Source organism: Callithrix jacchus, chromosome 4 (genome assembly GCF_049354715.1).
Source record: "Callithrix jacchus isolate 240 chromosome 4, calJac240_pri, whole genome shotgun sequence".
In the NCBI taxonomy this organism is placed as follows: domain Eukaryota; kingdom Metazoa; phylum Chordata; class Mammalia; order Primates; family Cebidae; genus Callithrix; species Callithrix jacchus.
Window position 1 is genome coordinate 34,559,212 of NC_133505.1, and position 18,146 is coordinate 34,577,357.

General features: G+C 44.2%; 1 non-coding gene and 1 pseudogene across 2 annotated transcripts in view; both read right to left on the minus strand.

The window, feature by feature from the left end:
- Positions 1–18,146, minus strand: part of LOC103792335 (large ribosomal subunit protein uL4) — a 521,713-nt gene that overhangs the window by 275,526 nt on the left and 228,041 nt on the right. The window lies entirely within an intron of this gene.
- On the minus strand, positions 12,558–17,747 carry LOC144582064 (class I histocompatibility antigen, B alpha chain-like; annotated as a pseudogene). The gene is made up of 6 exons (XR_013533876.1): positions 14,906–17,747; positions 14,058–14,337; positions 13,823–13,939; positions 13,346–13,378; positions 13,156–13,203; positions 12,558–12,995 (listed from the first exon to the last, which is right to left on the minus strand). The product of XR_013533876.1 is annotated as a class I histocompatibility antigen, B alpha chain-like (transcript).

Consider the following 18,146-nt stretch of genomic DNA (forward strand, 5'->3'; position numbering starts at 1 on the left):
TAGGGAGAAATCACTTTCAACAGTTTCAGCTGACTTTCTTCCGCATATTGAAGTCCCATTTCTTTATTAACGTGGCTTGATTTTTCAGACAGCACAGTGGTGGAGTCAGTAGTTCAGAGTACTTGCTCTCCTTGTTTTTGTGTTCTTTCTTATTTTGTTTTTGTATTTATTTTAATACCTAAACAAAAATTCCACCTCCCCAAAACTCTTCAGGACCCACATGCAGGCACCGCAGCTGCGACAGAAGGAGGGGGTGCTGGGAACAGGAAGAACACCACCGCTTGGCCTGCGGCACCTCAGGGACAACCTGGAGGGCTCCAGGAACACTGCAAAGGTCCAGGTGGAGCCAACCTTCCTCAAGTTAATACTTGCTTTTGTTTTTGTCTTTATTTTCTGGAAAACACTCATTAATTTAACTTTGATGTCTCTTCCATTCGTGTGACTCTTTTCAGAAGTTAGAGACTTTGGGTGTTCTAGTCATTTTACCTTCATGGACACGTCCCTCCTGGGCCCTTCTGGCAGCTCCCACCTGGTCTGGAGGCTTCCACCTGTGGAGCAGAGTCACCATTTTAGGATCTCCCTCCCCCAGCATCTGGGGCTGTGCTTTACATTTAGCGGAGCCACCTGGGGTCCTGCCAAATGCAGACTGATTCACGACATCAAGACTGGGCCTGTGAGCCTTTCTGTCTAGTTTCATGAGCTGCTGATTCAGCTGGTTCATGGATGACAGCTGGGGTAGCAAGGATCTCTCTTTGTCTCACAGTTTTCTGTATCTCTTTTTCATAATAAATACATACTAATATATTTTTAATGAATTTATGTGCTTTTTTCCTAAATCAGTAACAGAGCTAATTATTTTTTACAATATGTCAAAAATTATATTATGTAAAATTTGGCATCGTAGCCATGTTTAAGTACACAGGACTATAATATTAACTGTAAGCACATTGTTATGCAGCAGATCTCTAGGACTCTTCATCTTGCAAAACTGAAACTCAATACTCAAAAAGTTCTTGTGAATCCCCTCTACACAACCCCGGGCAGCCACCATTCTAATTTCAGATTCTAAGAGTTTAGATGCCTCGTATAACTGGAACTGTGCAGTATTGGAATGTCTTTGTTATTGGCTTATTTCACTTAGCAGTGTTCTCCAGGTTGATCCATGTTGCAGCATGTAACAGAGTTTCCTGCATTTTATGGGTGAATAATTCTATTGTCTACATAGACCACATTTTCTTAATCTATTCATGTGTTGATGGGTGGGTGCTGTGTTTGCTTTCTTGTCTTGGCTATGGTGAATAATGCTGCTGTGAACATGTGTATGCAACGTTTTTATTTTTCACATTCTCTCTCATTTCGGTGGAATTAATATCTAGTAGCTACTTCTGACAGCACATATTTAAAGTATGTTCGCATGTTTCCATGTGTCCACTGTTGTTCTGATTCTCTCCTGGAAAGGACAGAAATGTATGAAGGTCCTGTTTGGCACAGCATTTAATGATAAAGGAAGAGACAGAGTAACCAACCAGTGCTGGGTCTCAGCATCCTGCAATTTCAGAACTATTGTTAACAAAAAGAATTTTAAAAAGTGTTGACCAGAAAGGGGGAGTCATCTCTAAATATGCTGACCCTGGTATGGCTGGCCTCCCTGCCAGACTTCTTCCATGGGGGCCCTTTCTGTAGTGACTGTTGTTTCTTCCCATTTCACTCTGCCCGGTGTCCTGACCCAAGACAAGGCGTGTCTGCAGCTGTGCCCACACTTGGAGTGTGTCGGTACATTATAAACAATGGCTCAGTGGTATCAGTACATTATAAACAATGGCTGATTATAGATTAATTTATTTTTTATTAAGTGTGTATTTAGATTTCACTTTACTGGCCACGCAATGAACCAGGACATGGTGACCCTAGCAATCGCATCCTCCTTCTTGTGTCAAAAAACACAATCCAGGGAGGTCAGGAGACAGTTTTCACTAGAGTCCATTAAGGGAGGGCCAGATGGGCTGGGAGGAGGATTTTTCCTGGAACCTGTGCCTTGAGCTCTGCCATCCTTCTCCCCACCTTCAAGCACAGCCCCAGCGGCCACCTCCTAGGACGAGAAGCAGTGCAGCGGCACCACCTGGTGGTTTATGCTCTTTCTTTCCCAGATGGAGCGCAGCCCTGAAATCCACCCGACCATCCTGTGCACCTGGGTTTATTCACTGGACACGAGTGTGGGTCAACTTTCTTTAAAAGCAGAACAAGCATGAGATTAGACCATGTTAGAAGAGGAATGGTGTCATCTCCACCTCTGGAGAGAGCCCTGTCACAGTGTTCAGGGGAAGGACCAACCCTCACTCCCATGAGGAGAGGAGGCTCTGGCTGTAACTGTGCCTGTGGAGAGGTGAAGACCTACTCCCTCTATGTAAATGACCAAAGCCTGCAGACTGGGGCCAGGCTTTCCTGCAGCTAGGTCCTGTTAGGTTCATCCAGGCCTCAAGGAATAGACCGTGGACGTTGCCTCCAGCGATGTAGATCTGGATGCGCACTCAGATATGAGGGAGCCCTGCCCGGGGTCCTTTGGCTGCCAGCTGTTCTTGCTCAGTGTCCAGAGAGGAGGATGGGGAGAGGCTTTGTGCAGAACAGGAACCATGCCCTATAACTTATTTTATTCTGCATTAGCCTTTTTGTCATAAAATAAAACACAGGTAACGTAAAAGAGAAAGGTCTTAAAATGATGATCTTTAATCAAAGGTCATCTTGCCATCAGAGAGAGACATTTGTCAGCTGACCTAGAAGCCCCAGTTCAATAATAAACTCTTCCCTTTTTCAGATAAAAATCAGTCACAGCCTGACTTTTATGGTCATCACCTCTTTGTTCTATTTTATATTTTCTTCATCCAAAATTATAGTTTTGGTTTACTTTTTAAAATATGTTTTGTTCTCATTTGTTCTATAGGTTTCTCCTTGAAATTTATATTGTATTGTGAAGTTTCCTATTGTTTGCCTTTTGTGGATTGCATGCCAAGATGTAATTTACTATGTATCTCTAGTACCTGTATTTTCCATAAATTCATAGTTTGGTGTAAAGGTTTGTGTATACTCAGGTTTATTTTCTGTAAGCATTGATGGTACTGTAGAAGGGAAATAAATCTTGAGGTTCCAAAATCACTAAGCTAAGAGGAAAAGTCAAGCAGGGAACTGCTTAGGGCAAACCTGCCTCCCATTCTATTCAAAGTCTCCGCTCACTGAGATAAATACATGTCTCATTGCCTCCTTTGGAGAGGCTAATCAGAAACTCAAAAGAATGCAAACATTTGTCTCTTATCTACCTGTGACCTGGAAGCCGCTCATTACTTCCAGTTTCCAGCCTTTTTGGAAAGAATGAATGTTCATCTTACATATGATGATCAATGTCTCCTGTCTCCCTAAAATGTATAAAACCAAGCTGTACTCTGACCACCTTGGGCACACGTCATGAGGACCTCCTGAGCTGTGTCATGGGCATGTATCTTCAACCTTGGCAAAATTAACTTTCTAAATTAACTGAGATCTGTCTCAGATTTTTAGAATTCACAGTACTGTATTGTATTTTTCATCAAGAAGAATAATTTAACACTGGTTATTTCTTTTCTTCTGATATTGTCACTGCTGTTCAATGACTAAATCTGTTCGTTGATTGTGGATTGCAAAAGGGTTACAGTCTTAGTCTTTCATTTATTTTCATGTGTTAGCTGAATAATTTCTAGCATAAGAGATTTATCCCTGTCTATTATTTATCTATTCCACAGACGCTTGTGTTTTGAGAGACTAAACCAAGCATTTACTCACCTATGACCCAGCAATTACACTCTTGGTTATATACCTATAGAAATGCACGCACTTGTGTGCCAAAATATGTGAAAATATTATTTAGTTTTTATACAGCACAGTTTGTAAAATCTGGACATAACACTCATGTTTGTCAACAGTAGAGAGACAGGAAGAGCGAGCTATTTGTAAGTGGAGCACCTGACCGCCATGGGAGTGAATAGGCTGCGACCACACACAGCAAGACCAGAGACATGAGGGTGACTGTATTCAGAATGGACACATCCCATCTGTGGTGTTAGAAATGAAGACAGTGGCTGCTCTGGCATCAGGGAGGGTGGTTTACAATTAAGTAAAACTTAAGGGTGTTTTCTGGAGATTGGAAATGCTGTACCTTGATGTGCATGTTGTTTACTCAAGTATCCACTTTGTGAAAATCCACCGCCCACTCATGCCCTGTCCACCTTTCTCCATGAATGCTCTCCTTCATTCCAGTATGCATTTCTGAGGTTTTCCAATAATTCTTTCTAAGTTAACATAGAATCTCTCTCACTGGAAGTCGTTGGAAATACTGCATTGAACAAATCACTGAAATTATTAAACATCCCAGGAAATAAATGACTGTGACTCCATATAAAGAGGAGAACCTATAACAAGAGCAGTCGGCTTGGGAGCTGAAACCAGACCCGCTTTGGTAATGGCTGTTGAGTCAGGTACTAGGAATTAAAACCCACACAGACGCACAGCAGGTGGAGGGTGTGAAGTGATGCCCCTGTGGTGCATGAGTGAGTGAATCATGGGCAGTGGCTCACGGGTTGGTTTGCCAGTCAGGAACTCAGGAAAAATCAAGATGAAAAACTAGGGGCTAGTGTAGACAGGTGTGCACAGGCCTCTTGCGATGGGCAGAGCATGTGATGATAGTGGATCACGTGGATGCCCAACAGAGGGACTCCAAGGGGCTGGGGCTCCCTGTAATTGGGTGGGCAAGATGGTTTGATGGATGATGTCATCTCAGGTGCTCAGGGCTTGCTCATAGAGTCCCGGCACAAAGTGGCCGTGGTGGCTGAGATGGACACTGCATGGGCAGCAATTGAGTCATCACTCACCAAGGCTGACTTGGCAGCTGTGACCGGTGGGAACCCAGCCTGCTAAAAGCAGCTGTTCATAGAACAGAGAAATAAAACAGGTGATGTTAATTAAGAACAAGACAGTGTTAGACAAATATACCACTGCAGATATAGCAGAGATTTAAACAGCCTTGAAACTGAAAAAAATTATGTCAACAAAAAGACTTATTACAAGTAAAGAAGTTAAAAGAGTTGTAATATTTCATTTCCATTCAAACATATCCAGTTTTTTAAGTACGCTCATGTATCAAATATTCATTCAAACATATTCAGTTTTATAAGTACACTCATGTATCAAATATATACTGGGCTTATATAAAATATGCAAGATATATAGGAAAGCATACCAAACAACTCAAATTTTATTTAGCATCAGTAACATTGATTTTAGAGCCAATTAGAAATTCAATAAGGAGATACTGTTATAGGAAAAGAGTTTTATGTAATTATGTGTGAAAATACCAAGAAAAATAGTAGACTCTACCTGTGTGCAATGAACAGACTATGTTGACCAAGCTATGTATCCTAAGAAGGCAATAATATGTAAACTTTAAATTTTTAAATGCATTTTGTCACTTAAAAAAGTTTAAAAACAGAGATGGTCATATTTTAGTAGATGAAAAAATTACTACAAAAGAAACTCAACATTTCATCTGACACACATTTCTTCAGTCATCTCTATCTGTAGGAATTCATGTGATCAGATCAGGCCCACCTAGAAAATCCAAGTTAATTCCCCATCTAAAGGTTCATGCTCTTAATCATATCAGCAAATCTCTTTTGTGTGTAAGGTAACATATGTACAAGTTATGAAGTTTAGGGCTTGGACATATTGTGAGGCCATTATTTTGGATTTCACAATGCATATCATGGTCAAATGAGATTTAACATTAGTCTAGTTAAATTCCTACACATCAAAAAGTGAGTAGATGTGTGAGGCATTCCATAAACAGGTTCTGGGTAAAGATGATGCAGGTGTCCTCACAGCACTGTGAATACAAAGATCCACATTTACTCATACTGCACTGGAACTTCAGCTGCTAAAGAGAAACAGAGATTTAGAAGTAGCCACAGAAGAAATACAGGTCATCTAAGAAGCAACTGGGTAAAGACGTAACTGATTTTTCCCTGTCAGTCACAACAGCCAGAAGAGATATACTCATCACAGAGCTGAGAGAAAGCCAGTGTCAAAATAGATATTTGTGGTTGCCAAATCTGTCTTTCAGGAAGAAGAGTGAAATAAAACTTCATCATATAAATGGAATTGTTGGACGAGCTCTGAAACGTCCACTCTAAAAATATTTACAAAGACAGAGAAATATATAAGAAAGAAACAAGGCTGGGCGCAGTGAGTTATGCCTGTAATCCCAGAACTTTGGGATGCCAAGGTGGGTGGATCACGAGGTCAGCAGTTTGAAACCATCCTGGCCAGCATGGTGAAACACCATCTCTACTAAAAGTACAAAAATTAACCGGGCATGGTAGTGTGCATCTGCAATCCTAGCTACTCAGCAGGTTAAGGTAGGAGAATCTCTTGAACCCTGGAGGCAGAGGGTGCAGTGAGCTGAAATGGCACCACTGCACTCCAGTCTGGGCAACAGAGCCAGACTCTGTCAAAGAAAAAAAAAAAAAAAGAAAAAACAAAGAAAGAAAGCAGAAATTGTAATTTGTAATCATTGGTATGTGTAAGTCAGTACAGTCATTATAAAATATAATGTAGCATTCAAAGGAAAAAAGTAATGTAATATAAAATATTTTAATATGTTGTCCTATAATTTCCAACCCCCCTCCTGTGCCATCTATGAGGTCCGATGAAGTTTGACTCTTTTTTCTGAGATCAATTCCATAGAGTACAGCACCAAGACTAAGTCAGGTGCTTGATGAATTTTTGCCATGTAAATAACTTTCCTGATCAGGAATTGTGATGCAGAAGCACAATTCAAACGTGGCTGAGAAATGACACCAAAGGACATGGTGGCATAAGAACTCCAAGGACGCCCCTCCACGGCGGCAATGTGCTTGTCAGAACTCCAGTATAAAAAAAAATCTCCATGAGAGTTGTGATTGGATTCCGTGGTGATATATATTTTCTAATTGTGATAAAACATACATACCATATAATTTACCTTCTAACCATTTCTTCAGTATACAATTTGGTGGCATTAAGCACATTTACAATGTTGTGTAACCACCACCAAAATCCATTTCCAGAACATTTTCATCATCCCAAACAGAACCTGTTCCCAGTAAACCATAACTGCCCATCCTCCCTACCCCCAGCCCCTGGTAACCTCTGTTCTGCTTTCTGTTTCTATGAATTTGCTTATTCTAGCTACCCCATATAAGTATAATGTCACATTTGTTTTTATTTCTAGCTTATTTCACTTATAGTGTATTCAAGGTTCATCCATTCAGAACTTTATTCCCTTTAAGTCTGAGTAATATTCCATGCGCATGTGCACCAGGGGTTGTTCATCCGCTGACAGACACTCGGTTGCTTCCACCTTTTGGCTATTGGGAACAGTGCTGCTATGGGCCTGAGGGTACAAATATCCGTGTAATTTCCCACTTTCAGTTCTTTTGGGTATATGCCCACAAGTGGAGTTGTTGGCTCATATAGTAGTTCTATTTTGACTTTCCTGAGGAACCACTATACTGTTTCCATGGTGGCTGCACCACTGTTCACTCTCACTAGCAGTGCACAAGTGTTCCAATTTCTCCATTATCTTCACCAACACTTGGCCTAGAGAAGTTTAGCATATTTTATGTCCTTACTGAAATTCCTTATTATTTTATTTTTCTGAGACGAAGTTTCGCTCGTTACCCAAGCTGGAGTGCAATGGCGCCATCTTGGCTCACCACAACCTCCATCTCCTGGGTTCAGGCAATTCTCCTGCCTCAGCCTCCTGAGTAGCTGGGATTACAGGCATGCGCCACCATGCCCAGCTAATTTTTTGTATTTTTAGTAGAGACGGGGTTTCACCACGTTGACCAGGATGGTCTCGATCTCTTGACCTTGTGATCCACCCGCCTCAGCCTCCCAAAGTGCTGGGAGGAACTCCTTATTTTTATGTCCTTACTGCATACCTTCTTTGGAGAATTGTCTATTGATCTCTTTTACACATTTTTGAATAAGATTGTTTTGCTATTGCCGAATTGTGCTTCTTTATGTATTCTGGATATTATTTCTTTATCAGTTATATGATTGGCAAATATTTCCTCCCATTCCGTGCATTTTTTTTGACTCTCTTCATAGTCTTTTGATGCAAAAAAGTTTTAAATTTTGATGCAGTCTAATTTGTCATTTTTCTCATATTACTTGTGCTTTTGGTCAACAGCCAAGAAACCACTACCAATTCTTATGTCCATGAGATTTTCCTCAGTATTTTTTCAAGGGTTTACAGGCTCAACTCTTAAGGTTAGTTCTTTGAGTCATTCTGACTTAGTTTTTTGAAGGGTGTAATGGGAGGGTGTGAATTTTGTGCAGCATTATTCTTCTGCATGGGGATATCCAGGTTTCCGGCACCATGTGTTGATTCACCATGTGTTGAGTGGGGCTGACACATTTGTAAGATGCAGTGAGCACTAACACATGGGAGCACATGCACTTATTTACCTGTCTTCCCTCCACAGTTGTTTTGAGAAGGCTTTCACTGGCAAATCCAATAGAAATGAATATATATGACTTCTAATAAAATCAAATTCAAGTAAAATTATAAATTTTAATATGTTAAGACTGGAGCAAGACTGGAACATCACCAGACAAGCTGAAACATAGGCTGACATGGAGGGTTTATGTTTACCTTGCTACAAATTCTGTTGTCCCACAATCTCTTATGCTCATCACATAAGAGAGCCACAGGGTGGGGTGATAACTCACATAACCATTCCCTGGGTTTCTGCTTCACAAACAAATTCAAATTCTCTTCTTCGACAGAGTATATAAATAGACTGAGAGAAGTTGAATGTGAAGTTGACACCTACAAAGTCCAAGAGTGAGTAGCAAGTGGCAACATCGGGAATCCAAGGAGATTCTGTCTTTTTACACAGAAATGGCCTCACTCTGCACTGCAGAATGGAGAAGGTCCCTTCAGGGGAACTTCATGTAAGTGAATTGCAGCCCTTCTCTCTAACTACAGTTCTCACAAAGTTTTATAGCTTCAGTGATTTCACCTGGGACAAGATATTGCTTTTTTGATATTGTTTGCTTTGAGCTGCTGCCTGGGGCTTAGAAAAGTGACTTGGATATTTTGCCAGAATGGTATTTCTTTGCTGGAATTTGAAATCCATGAACACTCTGCTTCCCTGCTGTATCCCCAGAGCAGGTTGAGTACTTGGCTCTTCTTTTCAGAACTTCATTTATTTTGGTTTACTTGTTTGAGATGTTGTTCCTCATCTGTCAAATGTAAATGTGGACATGGCTTGAACTACTAAGTGATTTTATTTCTTCATTCCCCTGATATTTATTGTATTCTTACTACAAGTCAAATACACGGCATGATATTGCTTCCTTGATCACACCACATCAGATAAGAAAATTAGACATTATAGCCAGCTGTGGGGGCTCACACCTGTAGTCCCAGCTACTCGGAGGGCTGAGGCAGGAGAATTGATTGAGCCCAGGAGTTTGAGGTTAGAGTGAGGTATGATATCACCAATGCATTTCAGCCTGGGCAACAGACCCTGTCCTTGAAAAAAAAGCAAAGACATTGTGAGCTGTCTACATGGACTCTGTCTCACAGATCCATGTTGTGTAATTTTACTAAATGATATCTCTGTGTGGTTTTCATGAATGTGTGTCTGGTATTTATTTTCTATCCTTTTACTTTCAGCTATTCTTTACCTTCTACTGAAATTATGGCTTTTGTAAACAGCCTACAGATATTTATTTACTGACTTATTTTTCCCCCTCTGCACTATTTGTCTTGTCATTGGAGTGTGTGAGTCCATTACGTTTAATGTCATTGTTGGCCACATTGGGTTTAAGTCTGTGCATTGTCATTTGCTGCCTTCTAATATTATCTGTTTTTCACTCAGCTGTTGCCTTCTTTAGATGAAGAAAAAAGTTTGCATTTTATTGTAGTCTTCTGAATAAGTGTTCTGGTTACAACTTCTCTTATTATTTATTTAATTATCCGAGAAAGCGCAGTAATCCATGACTAAGAAGTTATTCTGGGAAGGCATTTTATTTTTTAATTAGAATACATTTCTTTCTTAATCTTTGTGAGTACATACACCATACTGGTGGCAATGGCGGTGAGAGCCTGTGTGTGGACCAGGGAAGCCGTGGTGTGAGTTCCATGCTAGCACCATAAGCCAGGCTCTGGGGTAGCATCCGAGATGCTCTGTATTAGATACTGACTGGTGTCATGTGCCACTGGTGAGGAGGAAGACAATGTGCTTTTCCCAAAGCGTGATGATCCTCCCAGATGATGACCCTTCTCAGGAGGCAGGAGCACTTTCCTGGAATAACTTCTTAGTCACGGATTATTGTGCTTTCTCAGATAGTTAAATAAATAATAAGAATAACCAACAGCAGACCATAACTTCCCTGACTTCCACCTACCTGTGCAGACAGCCCAGGGGAGAATCAGTGCCCTGGCTCTGAGACACAGTGGGGTGGAAGCAGGAGAGTAACTGGATGATGAAGCTGTAGCTGCAGAGGCAGCCGGGCCCCTCACCTGCACTCCTCGTACATGTCTCCTCCACTGAATGCCTGAGATGGCCTCTCCTCTGTATGCTCCTGCCAGAGTCTCCCCGTCTCCACTGACAGCAGCTCCACCCTTCTACTCACTCAGCCCAAAACCGTGGCTGTCCTTGATTCTTCATCACACCACAGATGCAATTCATTAGCAAGTGCTGTGAAGTCCATCTTCAAATTCTCCCAGAATCCCATCACTTCCCACCATTTCCCCTGCTCACACCCCAGTCAAGGTAACCAGCGTCTCCATCCTGGAATACTGTGCTCCTTCCCCACCATTTCCCTACTGCCTCACTTGTCCCTCACCTCTCAATTCTGTTCTCAGTACAGCAAACAAAGGATAGGTCCTACCATGTCCCACTTTTCAAAACTGTTCTCTAACTCCTCATGTCATTCAGAACAAAGGTCAAAATTCATCCCACACCCTCCAGGCCTTTCTGCTCTGGCCACGCCTCTGACCTCATTTCAGTTTCTCTGTCCAGCCCTTCTGGCCTCTTCTTCCTTCCAGGAACACAGACACTTTCCTGCCCTGGTGCATCTGCACTGAAGGATCCTGCCTGAAAAGAGCTTTCCCATCATCCTTGTGGACAGCTCCTCACATCCCTCAAGTCTTCACTCAAAGGTCACATTTGCAATGAGGCCCATGCTGACCACCCAGCACAGCAGCCACCTCTCTGTCCCCACAGCCCACACTCTGGATCACCTGCCCCACAGCACTTGCCATGTTCTAACTCAGGCGTTTTCTGCTCTGACTCTGTTCATACTGTATCTATCATCTGCCTACAGAGGTGTCCAATCTTTTGGCTTCCCGGGACCACACGGGAAGAATTGTCTTGAGCCACACATAAAATATACTAATGACAGCTGATGAGCAGAAAAAAATAGAAACAAGAAAAAAAAGTATGTGCATAATTTTCATGATATCTGCCACCACAGATAAGCAGAGATGTCCTTATATTGGAAGCTGTCCTGGGCCACATGCAGCCTGTGAGCCACAGGTTGGATCAGCTTGCATCTAGAACACATACACCACAATGCTGGAAAACCTTGTTTTTACTAAAATATTTTCTAAATGCAAAAGCAGTCATGTACCTAGCAGACAACAAATGTCAGTTGAATGAATGATCACTGAAGGGCACCTCCCTATTGTAAAGGCAATGTCTTTATTAAAGTAGCCTCAGGCCAAATGCTGTTTTGTGGCAGCTGAAGAGCAACATCATCTCACACTGACATCAGTGCTGCCAGAGCTTTTCTCACCAGGGCTGCATGTGTGCCCTCCCTCCCTGCCTCCCTCCCTCCCTCCTCCCACATCAACCCTCCTCCCACACCAACCCTCCTCCCACACCAACTCTCCTCCCACACCAACCCTCCTGCACGCTGCAGCACACAACCATATTTTTCTCTTCAAGAAAGATAACCCTAGGCTTATGGGTCCAATTTTTCAACTACATATGAATCTAAATTAGACTCTGCTTTACAAATCCATGAGTTTGGATTGGAGGCAGCACTAGGATCACTACAACTCAGGCAAAAAGAGTAGGAGATAGAGGAGAAGAGAGTTCCAACAGAAAGTTATCTATGATGAGAAACTATGGGAGCCCTCCTCTCTGCAAGTTTCAGAATCTGCTTCATTTAATAAGGTTGGGGGTAATATGGAAAATATAATCCAGGAAAGAGACCTGGAAGGAGGGCGAGAGGGACAGGGGTCTGAAAATTTGTCTCCAGATACCACAAGGACTTCTATGTGTGGAGACAACCATGGGTGACACTTAAGTCCCTGTGATCACAGGCCATGGTGGGACAAGGTTCTATTGAAGGGCCAAGGACAATGGAGCAGCAAAGATGACCCAGTCAAGCAGTGACCACATAAAGCCCACAGTGACCTGAGCACCCACTGGGCACAGCCCCATCTATTCTCCACCCCCCCAAAAAATCAGCACAAGAAACACATGGACTGTGGAAGGTTCTCAGGTCTTCCATTTATTTTGTCTCTCAAATTTCAGGAATCTTCTCCTTGAATTAACCCACCAATGTCTCAAGGAAATAATTTCAAGAAGTAAATTACATTCAGATTCTAATTTTGATAGGAAAGTAAGAAGTTACAGCTCACTGCACCATGAAGTTGAGACAGAGGTGGAGACATTCCAGCCCCAGGTCTCTGGAACAGGAAAGGTGACCGGGGAAGGAATGCAGGTCAGCATGGGGAAGGGGTCAGGGTGGACATGGGGCTGGTCTTCCCACCTCCTCACATTATGCCTATAGGGACACAGACACATTCAGATGCCTTTGCAGTAAGAGAAGTCAGGGTTCTTGATGTCCCAAATCGAAGGGATGGATAAATCTTGCCTCTTAGTCCCACACGAGGCAGCTGTCTCACACTATAAAAAAACAAAATTCATTGACAAATTTATATCAGTCACACTTTAAACAACCCATCACCAGCTCAATACATCCAAGTCAAAGAAACCCCATAACACAGCTGTGCCCACTGTTCCCCCCAACAATCCACACACATCAGCCCCGCCCCCCGGATCTCACCCTTACAAGCTGTGAGAGACACATCAGAGTCCTGGGCACTGTTGCTGCCTGGGGTAGAACAAAAATAGAACCTGGTCAGAGCCTACAGGAAACACCACTAGAGGAGGAATTGTGGTGTGGGTGAGCTCCCCCATGGGCTCCCAATCACAATATCCCAATGATCTCAGGTATCAGCCTCCTTCATACTTACTTGCCACCTGAGAGTAGCTTCCGCCTTTTTTATCTGTGGGAAGAAAATATCCTGTGAGGTCTCAGAAAGGTGGCAAGGCCATGAGGTCCTAGAGGAACCTCCTAGTCTTGGACCCCAGAGAAGTTCCCAGAAATGTGTGACTGCAGACTCAGGGAAGGATCAGGAAAAACAAAAAAAGCAGGTGTGGGTCCTGGACCAACTGCCCTCCTAAAAACTGTCCTCAGCAGGGACGTTCCCTTGTGACCTGTGACTGCTGGGATCAGGTCACCATCACCACAGTCATCAAGGTGATACATCTGTCCTTCATTGTCACAGGTGCTTTACACAAGAGTAATGCTGGCACACAGGGCCCAGGCTGGGCGGCTCATGAGTGTGGATGCTGCTTCCCAGTAACCAGGCAGGACACACTTCTACCTGGGGCTTGGAACACTCAGTGGGACAAGAAATCTCAGACCCCACTCCTCACCCCTTCCTCACCTGAGCTCTTTTTCCTCCACATCACAGCAGTGACTACAGCTCCAGTGACTATAGCTCCAAGGACAGCCAAGCCAGAAATGATGCCCACCATGGGGATGGTGGGCTGGGGAGAGGGCTCTGGGAAAAGAGGTGAAGGTGAGGGTCCCGGACTCCCAGGACCCAGCCCCACCCTGCTGAAAGGTTGCACAGTGGCTCCTGCTTTCCTAACAGACATGACACCACATCCCCTCCTTACCCCATCTCAGGGTGAGGGGCTTGGGCAGCCCCTCGTGCTGCACATGGCATGTGTATCTCTGCTCCTCTTCAGACAGCACTAACACAGCCACCCACTTCTGGAAGTTTCCATCCCCTGTGGGCCTGGTCTCCACAGGCTCCATGTCCTGGGTCTGGTCGTCCCCATCCCTCTGCCAGGTCAGTGTGATCTATCTCCACAGGATAGAAGCCCAGGGCCCAGCACCTGAGGGTGGCCTCATGGTCAGAGATGGGGTGAGGGGTCACATGTGTCTTGGGGGGCTCTGAAGGGAAGAGTCAGAAAATTCAGCCATCTTGCATCTCTCATGGGACACTACTGCAGCACCCATGTGACCATCATGAGAATGGACAGGACACCTGGGGTGGGGAAGGGAGCACAGAACACAGACACCAGCCTGGACACAGGCACCTGGGATAATGTCCTGTTCCTTGGAAAGTTCTAGTCTCTGAGTGGGGAACAGGGGCTTCTGGTTCTGATCTGAGTGGAGGCCAAGGGATTCAGAGGAGCTGGAGTCAGACCCCCGCACACATTGAGTGTGAGGCAGAGGACAAGGCAGGAGAGGAAAAATCCTGGTGCCCGACGCTGCTGTGGGGTCACAGGGAAGCCCTGATTAGTATTCCAGGGATTGATTTCCCCTCCTTTCCCTCAGAGACTGCAACCCTTAATTGCACTCTCTGGTACAGGATCTGGAAACCCAGGAGGATTCCTCTCCCTCAGGACCGGAGGGTGGGTGATATTCTAGTGTTGGTCCCATTTTCCTCCCCTCCTTCTGCAAGGCCAGGCTGGGACGTCTACAGGAGATGAGGGAGATGCCCCATGGCTTCTGGTACCCGCGCGCTGCAGCGTCTCCTTCCTGTTCTCCAGGTATCTGAGGAGCGACTCCAGGCACCTGCCCTCCAGGTAGGCTCTCATCTCCTCAGCCGCATTGGCCGCCTTCCACTTGCGCTGGGTGATCTGATCCGCCGCGTCGGCTGCCGTCCAGGAGCGCAGGTCCTCGTTCAGGGAGATGTAATCCTTGCCTTCGTAGGCAAACTGGTTATACCCGCAAAGGAGGCGCCCGTCCGGCCCCAGGTCGCAGCCATACATCTTCTGGAAGGTGTGAGACCCTAGCCCCGCCCTTGTGTCAGCTCCGCCCATTTTCAGTTTAGGCAGAAGTCCCCTGTCCGCGCCCCACCAACCCGCGAGGATTTTTGCCTAAACTGAAAATGAAACCGGGTAAAGGCGCCCGAGTTTCTGCCGGGTCGAGGGTCTGGGCGGGTCCCGCAGCCTCGGGGTGGATCTTGGACCCGGAGACTCCCGGCGACCCCGGCTGTCCGTGGGGTGGGGAGGGGTCGTGACCTGCGCTCTGGGCCGGGGTCACTCACCGGCCTCGCTCTGGTCGTAGTGGCCGCGCAGGGTCCGAAGGTTCACTCGGTGTTAATGAACTCAACACAACATGGGACATTTTAAAAAGTACAAAAATATAAGCACGATAAAAATTTGGCAAATACTTCCTTTTTATCAAGATCTATTTATATCTTCTGTAAGTTCAAGCAGAATGAAGCCCATACAGCCTCAGAAGAGGTGGCCCTCCTGAGAGAATCTTTTTTTCAGTTAAATAAGCAGAAATAGAATTTCTGGAGAAAGTAAGACTTTGGAGAACTTCACAGCACTTGAGAGAGCACTTCCTGCTGTCTCAAATTTCCCAGACTTGGGGAGTGTTCACCTTCTGGGAAAAACCAAACTTTGGTCCTGTTCTTTTTTGTTCTTATTGCAAGACTAGAATTTCAGAAAACCAAGAGAAAGCATCAAGCCAAAGGAATGTACTCTCTTTTATTTTTTTTCAAATATCCACTACCAAGGATGATCCACACTTTATGAGTTGAATTGTGTCCCTCGTCATCCAAAATTCATATGTTGAAATCCTATGTTGAGAAGACAGAAGTGGCCATCTACAACACAAGAAGAGAGCCCTCAGAAGAAATCCACCCTGCAGCACCTTGACCTTGGACCTGTAGCCTCCAGAACTGTGAGGTAATACATATTTATTATGTAACTCACCCAGCCTGTGGTACTTTGTTATGGAAGTACTACTAGCAAATTGAAACAGAAATATTACCCTTCCTATCCTGTCCTATGTATGAACATGAGATTTTTTAAGAGTATGAATTACCTGGGATTCCAAAGCATAGAGAGAGTCAGTAGAAAATGGATACTATAGGGTCAGTTCCAAGCCTCTGTGGATCTTCTGGCCACCACACAGACATGGATCTGTCCCCATTCATTTCTAGTTTCACACAAAGCAAAAGTTGTAGACCTAAACTGACATAGAATCAAAAATGGTGTTTAATTCACTTATGATATTGAAGAAGCAATTTTTGCCAGCAAGATGGCTGAAAAGGAACAACTCCGGTGTGTTGCTCCCAGTGAGATCTCCACAAAAGGTGGGTGATCTCTGCATTTCCAACTGAGGTACCTGGTTCATCTCATCAGGACTGGTTGGACAGTGGGTGCAGCCGAAGGACAGCAAGCCAAAGCAGGTTGGGGCATCACCTCACCTGGGAAGTGCAAGGGGCCAGGAAACTCCCTGTTTCAGCCGGGGGAACCCATTAGGACTGTCCTCTGCACTCCAGCCCAGATACTGTGCTTTTCCCATGGTCTTTACAAAGAACAGAGCAGGAGATTCCCTCTGGTACCTACAATGCCAGTGCTGTGGGTTTCCAGCACAAAACTGCTTGGCCATTTGGGAAGACACTGAGCTAGCTGCAGCAGTTTTTTTTTTTTTATTCTCATACCCCAGTGGAGCCTAGAATGTCACTGAGACAGAACTGTTCACTCCCCTGTAAAGGGGACTGAAGCCAGGGAGCCAAGTAATTTGGCTTGTTGGGTCCCCTCCTTCCCCCACGAAAAGCAGCAAACTAAGATCACTGGGTTGAAATTCTTGCAGCCAGCACAGCAGTCTGAGCTTGACCTGGGACATTTGAGCTCAGTGAGGAGATGGGCATCCACCATTGCTGAGTCTCTAGTAGGCAGTTTTAACATCACAGCCAGGAAGTTTGAACTGGGTGGAGCCCATGGCAGCTCAGCAAGGCCTCTGCAGGCAGACTGTCACTAGACTCCCTCCTCGCTGGGCAGAACATCTCTGAAAAAAAGGCAGAAGCCCATCAGGAACTTATAAATAAAGCCCTCATCTTCCTGGGACAGAGCACTTGGGAAAAGGGGCCAAAGAGAAAGGTTGGGTTACCCAAAAAGGTAAGCCCATCAGTGCAGAAACCCTACAAGCCAGAAGAGAGTGGGGGTCAATATTCAACATTCTTAAAGAATTTTCAACCCAGAATTTCATATCCAGCCAAACAAGCTTCATAGGAAAGGAGAAATTTATGGACAAGCAAATGCTGAGATTTTGTCGCCACCAGACCTTCCTTACAGGAGTTCCTGAAGGAAGCACTAAACATGAAAAGGAACTACTGGTATCAACCACCATAAAAACATACCAAACTATAGAGACCATTGATGCTGTGAAAAATCTGCATCAACTAATGGGCAAAATAACCAGCAAGCATCATAATGACAAAACGCATAACAATATTAACCTTCAATGTAAATTGTAAATGGTCTAAATGCCCCAATTAAAAGACACAGACTGGCAAATTGAATAGAGTCAAGACCCATCAGTGTGCTATATTCGGGAGACCCACCTGATGTGCAAAGACACACATAGGCTCAAAATAAAGAGATGAAGGAAGATTTACTAAGCAAATTGAAAGCAAAAAAAAAAAAAAAAAAAAAAAAGCAGAGGTTGCAATCCTAGTTTCTGATAAAACAGACTTTAAACCAACAAAGATCAAATGAGGCAAAGAAGGACATTACATAATGCTAAAGGGATTGATGCAACAAGAAGAGTTAATTATCCTAAATATATATGCACCCAATACAGGAGCACCCAGCTTCAAAAAGCAAGTTTTTGGAGACCTACAAAGAGATTAGACTCCCACACAATAATGGGAAAATTTAACACCCCACTGTCAATATTAGAGTGATCAACAAGACAGAAAATGAACAAGGAAATCTGGGACTTGAACTCAGCTCTGG